The sequence below is a fragment of the Oncorhynchus kisutch genome, linkage group LG10 (assembly GCF_002021735.2).
Source record: "Oncorhynchus kisutch isolate 150728-3 linkage group LG10, Okis_V2, whole genome shotgun sequence".
Taxonomy (NCBI): domain Eukaryota; kingdom Metazoa; phylum Chordata; class Actinopteri; order Salmoniformes; family Salmonidae; genus Oncorhynchus; species Oncorhynchus kisutch.
The window spans coordinates 26034916-26053142 of NC_034183.2; the positions used below are offsets into that span (position 1 = coordinate 26034916).

Below are 18227 nucleotides of genomic sequence, written 5' to 3' on the forward strand. Positions count from 1 at the left end.
TGTTCTTTGTTGATCCAGTGGTAGTTTTTTTTTTTATGAAGTTCCGGTTACGTTTTTAATATGAGTGCTGGACCAAGCAGCAAGAAACCGAAAATCTACCACTTTCACAATGAGTGGGAGGAAGATTTATTGTTTCACCACAGCAAATTCTAAATGTGTGTGTCTGATCTGCCATTCAAATGTAGCTCTTGCTAAGAAGGGAAATGTCGAGATGCATTTCAAGACTCTTCACAAGAAATATGAAAGTGACTTTCCAGCTAAAAGTTCACTATGTAAGAGAAAAGTAAAATAATTGAAGTCTCAACTAGCTGCCCAACAATCTTTACAAGGCCCAGCTCAAAATCAAAAGGCAGCCACGATTGTATCATTCCCAGGTGAGTCACGCACAAGAAACTGTTCCAGGATGGAGAAATGGTAAAATAGGCATTTCTAGAGGCAGCAGAATCATTGTATGATATTTCAAAAATAAATCAGAAATCATTATGGATGATCAGCAATCGTGAAATACTGTTACACAATGCTGTGAAATGCTGAGAATTTGAGGGAGCAACTTAAAAATACTAAAATTAGTGTGTTTTATTTTCACTTCTAATTGACGAGTTGACAGACATGATCGACACATCTCAGTTGTGTATTTTCATCAGAATGGTGTTTGAAGATATGATTGCCAAAGAGGAAATGCTCACAATCATATTGTTGCAAGGAAAAACTCAAAGAGAGGACATTTTTGTGTCATTCCACCAAATTTGGAAACGGGTGGAAAAAGTAGATCCTATGTAACTAAAGTCTGGGCACACCTGCCTTAGATCACTTATCCCCATCCCTCTGAGAATAACAACAAACAACATAATGGCTTCCAAAAATATATTAAACAGAAAATAAACACCATATCAATCCAAAGGCTGTGAAAACATGTTAAGCAATATTGTATTAAAATTGACAAGAATAACAATTACATTGAATTAACGGGCAAAATACAGGGGGAAGGCAAAGCATTGTCACCCAGGTGACAAAAAAAGCTACTATTCCTCTTGTATACACTTGTTTCATCTTCAATAATCCCACGGCCCCTCTCACTGAGAGGTAGGGAAATTAATGTATCTTACTCACCAGTGTACACACACACACACACGCGCGCGCGCACACACTGCACTGGAAGCAGGTAAGTGGATCATACAAAATGTATGAGATTTTGTTGATCGCTGTAATCAATGGCAGCAGTGAGAGTGTTTAGTGACACTGTAAGACCCCAAACATGAGTGCAACACCACCAGGAGGGCTTAGCGAAAGGAATATGCTTGCTCTTCTAACAAGTGTGAAGAAGTCCATATTAACAAATGAAATGGAAGGACTAACAGTATGGATAGATAACTATAAAAACTGTACCACAGAGGCTAAGAGTGTGAGAGGGAAAACTAAATAAATTGAGAAATTTAGTAAAGAAAGATCCAGTGTAATATATTATTTAAAAAATAGAGTGAACTGGATGGAAAATGGGGAAAAATGCACCAAATTATATTTTTTTCATCAACATAGAAATGCTACCAAAAATAATTTACTGTAACTTGATGCAATTGGAATCACCCATGAATCACCAAACTATATTTTGAAAGAGGAAGTAAAGTACTTTAAACTTCTTCAGGCTAGGGGGCAGTATTCGGAAGTTTGGGTGACTGAGGTGCACAAATTAAACTGCCTGTTACGCAGGCCCAGAAGATAGGTTAAGCATATTATTTGTAGCATTGAATAGAAACACTCTAAAGTTTCCAAAACTGTTCAAATAATATCTGTAAGTATAACAGAACTGATATTGCAGGCAAAAACCCAAGGAGAATCCATCCGGATTTTTTTTTGGAGCTCACCACTTATTGAAATGGCTGTCTATGGGAATATCAATGGAATACCTCTCAGATTGCAGTTCCTGGGGCTCCCAGTAGATGTCAACAGTCTTTAGAAAGAGTTTCAGGTGTGTTTTTAAAAAATTTGCTAGAATTTGTCGTTTTTCTAGGTGGCTCCCATTTTGGCTGTTGTATTGTGGCGCGTGTGGATGAGAGTGCGCACCTTGTTATTTATCTCCGGTAATGAACATACTATTCTATGTCTTAAATTGTATCATTTATTTATATATTAGGATACCTGAGGATTGATTAGAAATGTTGTTTGACTTGTTTGGATTAAGTTTATTGGTAACTTTTGAGATTCATTTGTATGCATTTGAACGAGGGAAAACGGTGGATTACTGAATCAAGTGCGCCAACTAAACTAACTTTTTTGGGATATAAAGAAGGACTTTATCGAACAAAAGGACCATTTGTTATGTAGCTGGGACCCTTGGGATTGCAAACAGAGGAAGATCTTCAAAAGTAAGTGATTTATTTTTTTGCTAGTTAATTTCATGAAGCCTTTGCTTGTTTGGAAAATGTTTGGAATGCTTTTGTACACGGGGCGCTGTGCTCAGATAATCGCATGGTATGCTTTCGCCGTAAAGCCTTTTTGAAATCTGACAAAGTGGCTGGATTAAAAAGAAGTTAAGCTTTTAAATGATGTAAGACACGTGTATTTTCATGAATCCAGGGCTAGATGGTATACCAAACTTTTTTTGATAAACTCAGAGAACCGTTATTAGCATGTCTTAACCACTCTTATATAAAATGGCAGATTATCGGACACTCAACAAGAAGGTCTGATTTAATTATTACTGAAACAAGATTCAAGTGGTAAATTTAAAGATCTTGTCCATTTAACAAATTGGAGGCCTCTTACACTTCAGTGTTGTAATGCAAAAAATGATAGCTAAATGCTTAACACATAGAATTAAAAAGGTATAGTTTTTCATCCTAATCAGACTGTTTTTTTTACAAGGACGATATATTGGAGATAATATGAGACAAGTACTGGAAACAATAGAACACTATGAAATATCTGTGAAACCAGGCCTGGCATTCATAGTAAAACAAGATTGCACACTATCGGCAAATCTATGTATTATTGCCATCGAAATGTTAGCTGTTAAAACCACATCCAACAATAATATTAAGGGATGAGAAATCCAGGCCTTAAAAACAAATGTGCCATTGTACGCTGATGATTCATGTTTCCTTTTAAATACACAATTAGAATCCCTCCACAGCCTCATAAGTATTGGATCATACATTTTTTTTACTTTTACATTACCATGTAGTTTACCAATACAATTGTCTGACGGGGATGTGGACATACTTGGCATACAAATCCCGAAAGAAAGAAATTATCTCACTCTAATAAATTGTAATAGAAAGTTAGCAAAAATAGACAAGATCTTACCATGGAAAGGAATATATACGTCTATTTGTGTAGAAATCACCCGGATTAAGTCTTTAGTCAAATCACAGTTTACCTATTTGCTTATGGTTTTGCCTACACCTAGCGACTTGTTTTTTTAAATTATATGAGCAAAAACGATCCAATTTTATTTGGAATGGCAAGCCAGAATAAATATGAATTCAGGGTGCAGAAATTATGAAATATTAAAGCATTAGACCTCTCACTAAAGACGTCAGTCATACAAAGGTTATACTTAAATCTGAAGTGGTTCTCTAGCAAATTAGTAAGAATGTCTCACCCCATGTTCAAGAATGGGCTTTTCCCCTTTATTGAGATTACAACCACTCACTTTCGGTTATTTGAAAACAAAATAATCTCCAAAATATCGTTATAATTAACAAGCCATAGAAAATTGGTTGCAATTTCAGTCTAATCCACCAGAAAAGATAGAACAAATAATACAAATATTGTGGTTAAACTCAAATATACTAATTGTAAAAAATAAATAAAATAAATAATAAAATAAAAAAATAAAAAAGGTATCATCTTTTCATAAATCATAATAGGACTGGTGGAGTTAATGAAAAGTCCGTCATGGTCTGGGGGGGGGTGTGTCACAGCAGCATCGGACTGAGCTTGTTGTCTTTGCACGAAATCTCAACGCTGTGCCTTATGAGGGAAGACACCCTCCTCCCTCATGTGGTACCCTTCCTGCAGGCTCATCCTGACATGACCCTCCAGCATGACAATGCCACCAGCCATACTGTTCGTTCTGTGTGTGATTTCATGCAAGACAGGTATGTCAGTGTTCTGCCATGGCCAGCGAAGAACCCGGGTCTCCATCCCATTGAGCATGTCTGGGACCTGTTGGATCAGAGGGTGAGGGCTAGGGCCATTCCCCCCCAGAAATGTCTGGGAACTTGCAGGTGCCTTAGTGGAAGAGTGGGGTAACATCTCATAACAAGAACAGGCTAATCTGGTGCAGTCCATGAGGAGGAGATGCACTGCAGTACTTAATGCAGCTGGTGGCCACACCAGACACTGACTGTTACTTTTGATTTTGATTTTGACCCCCCCTTTGTTCAGGGACACATTATTTGATTTCTGTTAGTCATATGTTTGTGGAACTTGTTCAGTTTATATCACAGTTGTTGAATCTTGTTATGTTCACACAAATATTTACACATGTAAAGTTTGCTGAATTTGTATTTATTTAACATTTATTTAACCAGGTAGGCCAGTTGAAAACAAGTTCTCATTTACAACTGCGACCTGGCCAAGATGAATCAAACCAGTGCGACAAAAACAACAACACAGAGTTACACATGGGATAATCAAACGTACAATCAATAACACAATAGAAAAATCTATATACAGTTTGTGCAAATGTAGTAAGATTAGGGAGGTAAGGCCATAAATAGGCCATAGTGGCGAAATAATTACAATTTAGCATTAACACTGGAGTGATAGATGAGCAGAAGTTGAATGTGCAAGTAGAGATACTGGGGTGCAAAGGAGCCAAAAAAAATAACACTATGGGGATGAGGTAGTTGGGTAGGCTATTTACAGATGGGATGTGTTCAGGTGAAATGATCAGTAAGCTGCTCTTACAGCTGATGCTTAAAGTTTCTGAGGGAGATATAAGACTCCAGTTTCAGTGATTTTTGCAATTCGTTCCAGTCACTGGCAGCAGAGAACTGGAAGGAAAGGCAGCCCAGGGAGGAGTTGGCTTTGGGGATGACAAGTGAAATTTACCTGCTGGAGCGCACATGTTAATGTGAATATTAACAAATGTAACCTTGAACTGTCTTGATGTGCACAATTTCCATTGAGAAAACAACTCATTATCTAGCATTGTAAGAGTTAACTCTTCAGAGATAATGCACAGGGAGCCCTTTAAATTTAATTCAGATAACTGTTCAATAATTATCTTTTGTTTGAAAGAAAAAAAGTTAATCTGGAAAACACAATTAGCAGGAATATTGTGTAGTTGAAAAGGCCAGTTTGCTGCATTGTTATTAGAGTATGACTGTGGCTATCACGTCAGCTGAACACTGGCCTTGGAAAATTGAATAGTGCAAAATAAATGTGTTCGTAAAGTGGGATTAGGCTCACAGTTACCCTGTTTTAATGAGGCTGAGTCAACGGGGCATTTCGTCCATCTAAATCCCCATTGGTTTACAGAAAACATTACTTCCAACTTAAAATCCAGGGAGTCGGCAAGCCTCAATCAGTGGCGAGGGCTTTGATACGAGTAGAGAGAGAAAGAGAAGTAGTTAAAAATAAATTGGTGGATGCTTATATTTGTCCGATTTGACACATGTAGAAGTGTGTATTTAAAATGTGTTTTTTTGCATATCACCCTCAGAGAGTGGGGTCACAGCCCGGGTCTGCCGTTATCAACAGCTACCCTGTAGCAATTAGGGTTGAGTGCCTTGCTCAAGGGCACAGAAAAACATTTTTTCTTACCTTGGTGATTTGAACTAGCAATTTGGGTTACTGGACCAAAGGTTACAGTACCTAGGCTACCTGCAGCCCTAGTCAAAATTGTCTGTGGTAGGCTTGCTCATACATCAACAGAACACACTACCGTGCACATTGAAACCTGGAGTGAATAACTGTAATTAATAACCAACAAACGGATCTTTTTAGTGTAGGGGGATTTATGTGTGTGAAGTTCATACAGTCAGAGCAGATCCTAACCCAGTTTTCCTGCTTTTCTAAAGCTGCACTATGCAGAAATCGCACTGCCATTTCCTGGTAGCTAAAGTTCTAGTAGTTTGTCTAATTTCAGTTTGTGTCAAAACAAGCATGAATAGTGTAGAGAATCATTGCACCAAAACTGAAAGTAAAAGAAGCAAAAACTAAACTTAAGAACGGGAAGCATAAAAATAGAGCACATAAAAGAGAACAACTGCTTCTTAGACTTGCTTTCAATAGGAATGACAGATCTATAACTCACATTTCTATGTGAATTTGGTCGGGTCGCCCAAAAAGTTACATATTGCAGCTTTAATTGCAGTGGGGAGCTACAGGGAGTAGCGGCCCAGCCTTACATCTCTGCTGGTCCAGCCCATCTCTGCCTCTCTGGCCAAAAGGCTGCTCAACATCCAGTCTGTGGAACTAGGGAGCCTCTGTACTGCCTCAGGTACAACTCTCTCCAATTTCAGCCCACTCTAAAAAGCATGTACTGCATTTGCCTCCTCAGGGCCGGCTCCAGGCATAAGCAACATAAGCGGTCTCTTAGGTCTCCCGGGTGCTATGGGGCCCCAACCCCCAAAAATTTACTTACCATTGAGAGTTAGAATAGTAAAATACATCACGTGTAAGTTCGAAATTTGGTTGTGCATCAGCAGTTCTTCTCTTGTTTTGTCAGTCACTGACAGTGGCCCAACATGTCAGCTAACAGTGTCTAGATTGTTAAATTAGTCTAGCCAGTTATCTAAACTTGTAGTAATCAAGGTCAAATACTGACTGGGAATGCAGTGCACGTGCCCAGGGGCCCAGACCTCAAGGTAACCCCATTGATTTTGTTAGTCAATCTCACTCAGATATTATTAACATGGTATAAGTCATGGCAAAATGTGTAGAATTGCAGGAGATTCACTTCAAATTGTGAATTTTTCTCTCCGCCATCAAGAGAGGGGACACTCCTGCTCTAACCAATTTACCCCTGGCCAAATAGTGCTATGCGGGTACAGTATGCCCTACATGTTCAAGTATATCCTCAGAGAACCAGTCAGGATAATAAATGTGTCAAATGCAGCAGGTGTCTCATCCCAGGCCTTTACATGAATCATCTAAATAAGATATAATGAGCCATTGAGCTCAGGATGGAAACGCAGCCATGCTACTAGAAAACACTGGCTGGCATATTTGAGAATAAGGCTATCTAAATTCTACAAGCATATTGATTGTACTAGGTGCATGTGCAATACCCTCGACAACTGCTACTCTAACTTCCGCGATGCATGCAAAGCCCTCCCCACCCTCGCTTCGGGAAATCTGACCACGATGCCATCTTGCACCTGCCGTCTTATAGGCAGAAACTCGAACAGGATGTAAAAGTGACGAGAACCATTCAAAGCTTCTCCGACCAATCGGAAGACACGCTTCAAGATTGTTTTGATCATGCGGACTGGAATATGTTCCGGTCAGCCTGAGAGAACAACATATACCTATACGCTAACTCGGTGAGTGCATTTATAAAGAAGTGCATTGGAGAAGTTGTAAACACTCTAACTATTAAAATCTACCCTAACCAGAAACCGTGGATGGATGGTGGCATTCGCGCAAAACTGAAAGCGCGATCCACTGCATTTAACCATGGAAAGAGGTCTGGTAATATCACTGAATATAATAATACAAGCAAAATTCCAGTACAGGGACAAGGTGAAGTCGCAATTCAACAGCTCAGACACAGGACTTATGTGTCAGAGTTTACATGAAATCATGGACTACAAAAAGAAAAACAGCCATAGCACAGACACCAACATCACACTTCCCCAGCCGCATCCTCAGAGCATGCGCTGGCCAACTGGCTGGTGTGTTTACAGACAGATTCAATTGCTCCCCATCCCAGTCTGTTGTCCCCACATGCTTCAAGATGGCCACCATTGTTCCTGTACCCAAGAAGGCAAAGATAATTGAACTAAATGACTACCGCCCCGTAGCACTCACATCTGTCATCATTATGTGCTTTGAGAGACTAGTCAAGGATCATATCACCTCCACCTTATCGGCCACCCTAGACCCACTTCAGTTTGCATACCGCCCCAACATGTCCAAAGGCGATGCAATTGCCATCACACTGCACACTGCCCTATCCCATCTGGACAACAGGAATACCCACGTAAGAGAGCTGTTCATTGACTACAGCTCAGCATTCAACACCCTAGTACCCTCCAAGCTCATCATCAAGCTGGAGGCCCTGGGTCTCAACCCCACCATGTGAAATTGGGTCCTCGACTTTCTGACGGGCCGCCCCCAGGTGGTGAAGGTAGGAAACACCATCTCCACTTTGCTGACCCCCCCCCCCCACAAGGGTGCATGCTCAGCAACACTTTTTGGGTTACTACATGATTCGATATGTGTTATTTCATAGTTTTGTCTTCACTATTATTCTACAATGTAGAAAATAGTAAAATAAAGAAAAACCCTTGAATGACTAGGTGTTCTAAAACTTTTGACAGGTAGTATATATATACACACAGTGGCAAGAAAAAGTATGTGAACTCCTTGGGATTATCTGGATTTCTGCATAAATTGGTTATAAAATTAGATCTGATCTTCATCTAAATCACAACCCAGACCAACCCAGTCTGTTTAAACTAATAACACACAAATTTATGTATTTTTCTTGTCTATATTGAATACATCATTTAAATATTCACACTGTAGGTTGGACAAAGTATTTGAACCCCTGGGCTAATGACTTCTCCAAAAGTGAATTGGAGTCAGGAGTCAGATAACCTGGAGCACAATTATTGAGACGAGATTGGAGATGTTAGAGCTGCCCTGCCCTATAAAAAACACTCACAAAATTTCAGTTTGCTATTCACAAGAAGCATTGCCTGTGAACCAGGCCTCTAACAAAAGACATCTCAGGAGATCCAAGATTAAGAATAATTGACTTGCATAAAGCTGGAAAGGGTTACAAAAGTATCTCTAAAAGCCTTGAAGTTCATCAGTCCACAGTAAGACAAGTTGTTTGTAAATGGAGAAAGTTCAGCATTGTTGCTACTCTCCCTAGGAGTGGCCGTCCTGCAAAGATGACTGAAAGAGTACAGCACAGAATGCTCAATGAGGTTAAGAAAAATCTTAGAGTGTCAGCTAAAGACATAAAGAAATCTCTGGAACATGCTAACCTCTCTGTTGATGAGTCTACTATACGTAAAACACTAAATAAGAATGGTGCTCATGGGAGGACACCACTCAAGAAGCCACTGCTGTCCAACAAAAAAAAACATTGCTGCATGCCTGAAGTTCGCAAAAGAGCATCTGGATGTTCCACAGCACTACTGGCAACATATTCTGTGGAAAGATTAAATTAAAGTTGAGTTGTTTGGAAGGAACACAACACTATGTGTGGAGAAAAAAAGGAACAGCACACCAAAATCAAAACCTCATCCAACTGTAAAGTATGGTAAAGGGAGCATCGTGCTTTGGAGCTGCTTTGCTGCCTCAGGATCTATACAGCTTGCTATCATTGGCGGAAAAATTATTCCCAAATTAATCAAGACATTTTTCAGGATAATATAAGGCTATCTGTCCGCCAATTGAGGATCAACATAAGTTGGGTGCTGCAACAGAACAACAACCCAAAACACAGAAGTAAACCAACAACAAAATGGCTTCAACAGTATAAAATACGCCTTCTTGAGTGGCCCAGTCAGAGTCCTGACCTCAACCCGATTGGGATGCTGTGACATGACCTTGAGAGCAATTCACACCAGGCATCCCAAGAATATTGCCGAACTGAAACAGATTTAAAAGAGGAATGGTTCAAAATTTCTCCTGACCGTTGTGCAGGTCTGATCCGCAACTACTGAAAATGTTTGGTTGAGGATATTGCTGCCAAAGTAGGGTCAACCAGTTATTAAAATCAAGGGTTCACATACTTTTCCCACCCTGCACTGTGAATGTTTACACAGTGTTTTCAATAAAGACATGAAAATGTATAATTGTTTGTGTGTAATTGGTTTAAGCAGACTGTGCTTGTCTATTGTTTAGACTTAGATGAAGATCAGATAAAATTTTATGACCAATTTATGTAAGTCCAGGTAATTATAAAGTGTTCGTATACTTTTTCTTGCCACTGTATACATACAGTGCCTTGCGAAAGTATTCGGCCCCCTTGAACTTTGCGACCTTTTGCCACATTTCAGGCTTCAAACATAAAGATATAAAACTGTATTTTTTTGTGAAGAATCACCAACAAGTGGGACACAATCATGAAGTGGAACAACATTTATTGGATATTTCAAACTTTTTTAACAAATCAAAAACTTTAAAATTGGGCGTGCAAAATTATTCAGCCCCCTTAAGTTAATACTTTGTAGCGCCACCTTTTGCTGCGATTACAGCTGTAAGTCGCTTGGGGTATGTCTCTATCAGTTTTGCACATCGAGAGACTGACATTTTTTACCATTCCTCCTTGCAAAACAGCTCGAGCTCAGTGAGGTTGGATGGAGAGCATTTGTGAACAGCAGTTTTCAGTTCTTTCCACAGATTCTCGATTGGATTCAGGTCTGGACTTTGACTTGGCCATTCTAACACCTGGATTTGTTTATTTTTGAACCATTCCATTGTAGATTTTGCTTTATGTTTTGGATCATTGTCTTGTTGGAAGACAAATCTCCGTCCCAGTCTCAGGTCTTTTGTAGACTCCATCAGGTTTTCTTCCAGAATGGTCCTGTATTTGGCTCCATCCATCTTCCCATCAATTTTAACCATCTTCCCTGTCCCTGCTGAAGAAAAGCAGGCCCAAACCATGATGCTGCCACCACCATGTTTGACGGTGGGGATGGTGTGTTCAGGGTGATGAGCTGTGTTGCTTTTACGCCAAACATAACATTTTGCATTGTTGCCAAAAAGTTCAATTTTGGTTTAATCTGACCAGAGCACCTTCTTCCACATGTTTGGTGTGTCTCGCAGGTGGCTTGTGGCAAACTTTAAACGACACTTTTTATGGATATCTTTAAGAAATGGTTTTCTTCTTGCCACTCTTCCATGAAAGCCAGATTTGTGCAATATACGACTGATTGTTGTCCTATGGACAGAGTCTCCCACCTCAGCTGTAGATCTCTACAGTTCATCCAGGGTGATCATGGGCCTCTTGGCTGCATCTCTGATCAGTCTTCTCCTTGTATGAGCTGAAAGTTTAGAGGGATGGCCAGGTCTTGGTAGATTTGCAGTGGTCTGATACTCCTTCCATTTCAGTATTATCGCTTGCACAGTGCTCCTTGGGATGTTTAAAGCTTGGGAAATCTTTTTGTATCCAAATCCGGCTTTAAACTTCTTCACAACAGTATCTCGGACCTGCCTGGTGTGTTCCTTGTTCTTCATGATGCTCTCTGCGCTTTTAACGGACCTCTGAGACTATCACAGTGCAGGTGCATTTATACGGAGACTTGATTACGCACAGGTGGATTGTATTTATCATCATTAGTCATTTAGGTCAACATTGGATCATTCAGAGATCCTCACTGAACTTCTGGAGAGAGTTTGCTGCACTGAAAGTAAAGGGGCTGAATAATTTTGCACGCCCAATTTTTCAGTTTTTGATTTGTTAAAAAAGTTTGAAATATCCAATAAATGTCGTTCCACTTCATAATTGTGTCCCACTTGTTGTTGATTCTTCACAAAAAAATACAGTTTTATATCTTTATGTTTGAAGCCTGAAAAGTGGCAAAAGGTGCAAAGTTCAAGGGGGCCGAATACTTTCGCAAGGCACTGTACATACATACATACATACATTTTGAATAGAATTATACACTTTGGATGCAATTTTTATGGAATTGATGGAGAGACCGAAAGACTATGACAGAGTGCTCACATGCACACTGATTTACAGTAATGCAACAATAATCTTCATTTAAAATATCGGGTTATTACAATAAAAAAGAAGGTTAACCCCGCAAGCGAGATGGAGTTGTGTAAATTAGAAGCACATTTAGTCTGCAACCGGCTAAGATCGTGAAGTTATGAAACAGGTAGGGAGAGTGAGCTCGTCAGTGGTGGTCGGCGAACCCTCAATCCAGCATGGCGTCTACTGTGCCACAAAAGCATGCAGAAGTTGATATCCACGTTTATAAAGAAAGAGTCGCTACTATTATTATTTGTGGGGGAGGGTGTTAAATGTATTCTATAGTACAAGGGACAGGTCAGGTGGAAATATTTTTTACGTTGGGAGAAAAGGTGTCACGTCCTGACCTTAGTTCCTTTTTTATGTCTCTATTTTAGTTTGGTCAGGGCGTGAGTTGGGGTGGGCATTTTGTTTTTGTTCTATGTTTTGTATTTCTGCTTTTGGCCTGGTATGGTTCCCAATCAGAGACAGCTGTCAATCGTCTCTGATTGAGAACCATACTTAGGTAGCCTGTGTTCCCATTATGATTTGTGGGTAGTTGTTTTCTGTTTTGTGTATTCACCTGACAGAACTGTTTCGTTTCTTCCTTTCACTTTATTTTGTTTCGTGTGTTCAGTCTAATAAATTAACATGGACACTTACCACGCTGCATATTTGTCCGATCCTTCCTACTCCTCCTCAGACGACGAAGAGATTCGTTACAGAACTACCCACAACAAAAGGACCAAGCAGCGTGAGAAGGAGGAGAAGAGCTATCTGGAGGAATGGACACGGGAGGAGATTTTGGACGGTAAGGGTCCCTGGGCACAGGCTGGGGAATATCGCCGCCCCAGGGAAGTGTGGCTAAGTCAGGTAGGAGACCTGAGCCAACTCCCCATGCTTACCGTGGCGAGAGGTTGACCGGGCATGCACTGTGTTATGCAGTGAGGCGCACGGTGTCCCCAGTGCGCAAGCATAGCCCCATGCGCTACATCGCCGCTCCTCGAATCGGCCGGGCTAGAGAGGGCATCGAGCCAACAGGACTGAAGCCGGCTCAGCGCATCTGGTCTCCAGTGCGTCTCCTCGGCCCGGGTTATATGGCACCAGCCCTACGCACGGTGTCCCCGGTTCGCCAGCACAGCCCAGTGCGGTCTGTTCCACGCCGCCGCACTTGCCGGGCTACAGGGGGTATCCAGCCAGGACAGGTTGTGCAGGCTCGGTACTCGAGACCGCCAGTGCGCCTCCTCGGCCCTGTGTATCTGGTGCCTCCTCCACGCACCAGGCATCCTGTGGCAGCACCACGCACCAGGCTGTCTCTCCCTCTCCTCCCTCCAGGTGATCCTGCCTGTCCAGCGCTGCCAGAGCCGCCCGTCAGTCAGGAGCTGCCAGAGCCGCCCGTCAGTCAGGAGCTGCCAGAGCCGCCAGTCAGTCAGGAGCTGCCAGAGCCGGCCTTTACTCCGGCGCTGCCATAGCCGCCCTTCACTCCGGCGCTGCCATAGCCGCCCTTCACTCCGGCGCTGCCGGAGACGCCCTTCACAGTCGCCCTTCACGCCACTTAAGTGGGCCAAGACTATGGTGGAGTGGGGTCCACTTCCTGCGCCAGAGCTGCCTGTTGTGTGTCTGCACCAGCCAGAACTGTTTCGGTCGTTCTCTTTGTTATTGCTGTGTTCATTAAATAAATATGGACACATACCACGCTGCACCTTGGTCCTCTCCTTCCAACAGCCGTTACAAAAGGTGCATTTCTTGAGTAGGTGTGTTCAACTTTTGACTGGTACTATATATAAAATGTTTATAGTGTCTAATTTCCAGTCGCTCTTATCCCCGATAACGTACAATACCTTTAATTTTATCATCTATGTTTCTTTAACTGTCACTCATCAACACTAGCTCTTAATTGGACGTCTCTATCACTTCAGACGTTTATAGGCAATTAGACCTGTTACTGTTTATCTGGAATATCTCCCCAGTACAGCAGGCTGTAAACGCCCTGCCATGTTTACACCCATTAATATGATGAGTTGAATAGAGAATCAACAATTCTTGCAGTGTCATCTTGCTCTTCACCAGTCATTTGAGGTAAATATTTAAAAGGACATTTAGAGAAGTACAGTGGAGTGGTGTTTTATAACCCCGCCTCAGCAACACCAGATCCTCTCCAGGAGGATGTAGCAGTCGCATTAACAATTTTTTATGGGGGGTATCAGGCTCTAATTCCTGCTATTGACTGAAAATCCCCTCATCTTTGCATCGTCACCCAGGAGACCTAGCTAGCGAGTGCTGCAGTGAAGGTGTCTCTGGTTGATCGACAGTAGAGGATTTAGGCTCCGGCAACAATTGAAGGAAAACAGGATTTGAGTCAAATCCCTTGCCAAACTTCTAATATAGTAGTTAAACACTCATGCTATTTGGGGCTGTTATGGGGCACTTCTGCTGTTGTCTGTGTTCTGCTTTATTGAATCACCTCCAAAGGCAGACAGGCATCTGCCAAAGATTTCAGCAGGCAGTCAGTAGTGAACGTGTGTTTCGTTGTTGTGTCTGTGTCAGAGTATATGCATGGATGGGTTGTGCTATACATACAGTATACATTTTGTTAACGCACCCTTGATATATTATAATACTAAAAGCTAGATTAAATCCGCGTTATAGTGGGATTGACCTTTTTAAAGGTAATTTCCGATTGAGCCGACGTATGCAGCAAAAATGGTGAATGCGGTCTCCGAGAACACAGAAACATTTACTTTAAAAGGTGCATAACCAAAAATTGAGATTGGATTGAATCTAGCCCTTAACAAAGAGTTGGGTAATAAGTTGGTCCTAAACATTTGGTACAAATCATTCGCTAAAGTTCTAGACCTCAACTGAATCTGGTATTCAATGTTGTGGCTGCTGAACAAGTTGAGGAGACTAAATTACTTAGTGCTACCTTAGATTGTAAACTGTCATGGTCAAAAAATATAGATTCAATTGTTGTAAAGATGGGGAGAGGTCTCTCCATAAAAAAGAGATATTCTCACACACCACAAAGCAAGTCCTGCAGGCTCTAGTTTTATCTTATCTTGATTATTGTCCAGTCATATGATCAATTGCTGCAGAGAAAGACCCTGTTAAGCTTCAGCTGGCCCAGAACAGAGCCGCACATCTCACTCTTCATTGTAATTAGAGGGCGAATACTAATACTATGCATGCCACTCTCTCTTGGCTGACAGTTGAGGAAAGACTGACTGTCACTTCTTGTTTTCATAAGAAACAATGTTTTGGAAATTCTAAATAGTTTGCGTAGTCAACTTACACACAACACTAACACACACACACTTACCCCACCAGGCATGCTACCAGGGGTCTTTTCACAGTCCCCAGGTCCAGAACAAACACAGTGTAATAAATAAAAACATTTAAAAGGAAGATTACTCAAGTCATATTTCAAACAGTAAGTTAACAACTGAGCACAGTACACCTTACACAGTACTACTAACTTTGCATTGATGTATTTGTCTGCTGGGAAATAAATACCCTGTCTGTGACATACAACCCTCTTGGATCTTCTTTGAAGATGTAGGGGAGGAGCAAAATGGCTGCAGAGATCTTCAGACCTTAAATTGGAGGGTGTACAATAATAAGGCTGGATTAGAATGGCTCCATTCTGTTAAGGGTTTTCTTATCCATGTTACTGTATATAAAAAATGACCTTTGTGAGCCTCTGTGTGTGTGAAAAGTGCCAACTTGTAGAGATTCAGCAACTCCACGGCCATACCCCTCTCTGCTTCTGCAATGATTTTGTTGGCCATTGTGCCAAATCCGGACAGATTTTCTCTATCCAGATTCATACCCAATTTTCTTCTTATCTCGGAGAAAATCTAAAAGTCTATTTGTTTATAATGCATCATCAATACATCTTCAATTCAGATGACAGAACTTGTTACAATGGCTGACAAAAGGAGTGCTGGGTATTGTTTTAAGATGTCCTTGGTGCCGTTTCATAAGTTATATTTCAGTCCTTTTGTCTTGTAGGTAACTTATGTTGGGACTCTTTTTTTGGCACTCCACCTGCATCTTTTCAACATGTAACTTCTGACTGAATGAATCCTCACCATTCTCAATCTGAAAATCAAATATAAATATTAGCAAATATTAATACATACAGCATCAAACCTGATCAAAGTCTATATAAAAAGGCAAAATGTCCCATATTCATAAAGCATCTGATCTAGGATCAGTCTTATTTATGATCTTAAAAACTGATCTGTGATCAGCGGTTCGACTTTGACGTGCTGAACATTATTTGTATGCAGTTACCTTGGCTATTTTGGTCGGGTCTTCATTTTTGGTGTCATCTGAGCTTATTTTTTTCCCCTTGTGTCACGCCCTGATCTGTTTCACCTGTCCTTGTGCTTGTCTCCACCCCTCTCCAGGTGTCACCAATCTTCCCCACTTATCCCCTGGGTATTTATACCTGTGTTTTCTGTCTGTCTTGGCCAGTTTGTCCAAGTTAACCAGAGTTTTGTGTCTCAGGTCATGCTTTTTCCCCAGTCTCTTTTGTCACCCTCCTGGTGTTGACCCTTGCCGGTCCTGACTCCCAGCCCACCTGCCTGATCACTCTGCCTGCCGACCTGTTCCTTTGCCCCCCCTGGATTACCAACCTATGCCTTATCCTGAGCCTGCCGCCCGGTACTGTTGCCCCACCTCTGGTTCTGATCCCGGACTGCCTTGTCCTGTCGTTCGCCTGCCCCTATTACAATAAACATTGTTACTTCACACAGTCTGCACATGGGTCTTACCTTGATTCCTGATACCTTGCCTCCCAAACCTCTTCCTCATTTCCTGTACTTGGGCAACGTCAGCAAGCGGTTGCCATTCTTTTTTTTTGTATTTATGCCGTGCCATGACTCAATGTTTGTGGACAGGAGAAATGTAATGACGAATTATTGGTACTGAGGTCAAAGGAGCAGACGAGAGATGGTCTTGTGATGTCTTGTAACATGAGAAGAAAATATCTAAGCCAGCACATTATGGTCTGGGTAGGCACAATGGTGTAAAAATGTTATTGTGAATTAATGTGAGTAGAAAAACTGAAGAATCTTTACATATCCCTTCCCTGTTTGGTCTCTCAACAAGGGGGTACTTTTGAATGAACACTGCACAAATCCATGTATTGCTGGGTAGTGGGCTACTAAAAGCAAGCACATTTCATTTAGACAATTACGTTTAATACAAATGACATTATCATGTAAAAGTTGTGTATGTGCTATGCTATCAGCGATTCTGACAACAGTATTTTATTTAGCTAGGCAAGTCAGTTAAGAACAAATTCATAATTACAATGATGGCCTTCCCCAGCCAAACCCAGAAGACGCTGGGCAAATTGTGCACCACCCTATATGGGATGCCCCAGGTCTGCAGTGACACCTCTAGCATTGTGATTCAGTGCGTTAGACCACTGCACCATTCAGGAGCCCCTGAGTATAGAGGACTGCCTGATGTGTCCTGTTGCTGGCCAGTTGATATGTCATGATGAAGGCCAATTGGTGTGTCATTTTGCTGGGCTGTTTGCTACAGCTGTTAACACTAATAGTTTTGTGCTTTCTGGCTCAGAAACAAATAAAAAAAGAGCAGAGAATTGGAATAGGATCAATGATGCAGATAACAATCATACATTGACTTAACTATTTACAGCTTTTATATTATCCATAGAATTTTGTGAATTTGGTTAGAACTTTTGATCATTGGAAAGAGTTGCATTACCATTCTTTGGTCTAATGACAATGTCTCTCCATCAATGTGGTATTCTGTGGGGAAAAAAATACAAAAGAAAATGTCAGTGTATATCAGAATAGGAAACGCATATGAAAATAAGTGTGTTGTGCTTAATAAGTGAATAAATCAATGAATTAGTGGAATGTATACTCTTCCTTCTGGGTCCCTGTATCCATCTTACCCATGGAAATTGATCTCACCAGGCCTTATAGCAATCCTATCAGGAATCAAGGTAAGACCCAGATATGTCAAATTGGTTTAATATTCCAACAGGGGGTGGCAATAGACAAGTCAAGGCAGGTAGGGGGTCAGTAAACCAGAGGTTGGGAAACAGTACCGGACGGCAGGCTCAGGGTAGGCAGAGGTCAACAATCCAGAGGTGGGGCAAAGGTACAGGTTGGCCAGGCAGAGTGGCCAGGCAGAGTGGTCAGGCAGAGTGGTCAGGCAGAGTGGCTCAGAGTCAGAAAAGGGTCAAAACCAGGAGGGTGAGAAAAAGGAGAGACTGGGAAAAGCAGGCGCTGAATACAAAAACACGGGTTGACTTGACAAACAAGATGAACTGGCCACGAATAAACTAAGAACACAGTTATAAATACACAGGGGA

General features: G+C 41.4%; 1 long non-coding RNA gene across 1 annotated transcript; it reads right to left on the reverse strand.

The window, feature by feature from the left end:
- Window positions 1–17112: 17112 nt before the first annotated feature.
- LOC116375734 (uncharacterized) lies at window positions 17113–18017 on the reverse strand. The gene is made up of 3 exons (XR_004211113.1): window positions 17805–18017; window positions 17612–17655; window positions 17113–17452 (listed from the first exon to the last, which is right to left on the reverse strand). It is a non-coding gene; the product is annotated as an uncharacterized LOC116375734 (long non-coding RNA).
- Between the last annotated feature and the right edge of the window lie 210 nt (window positions 18018–18227).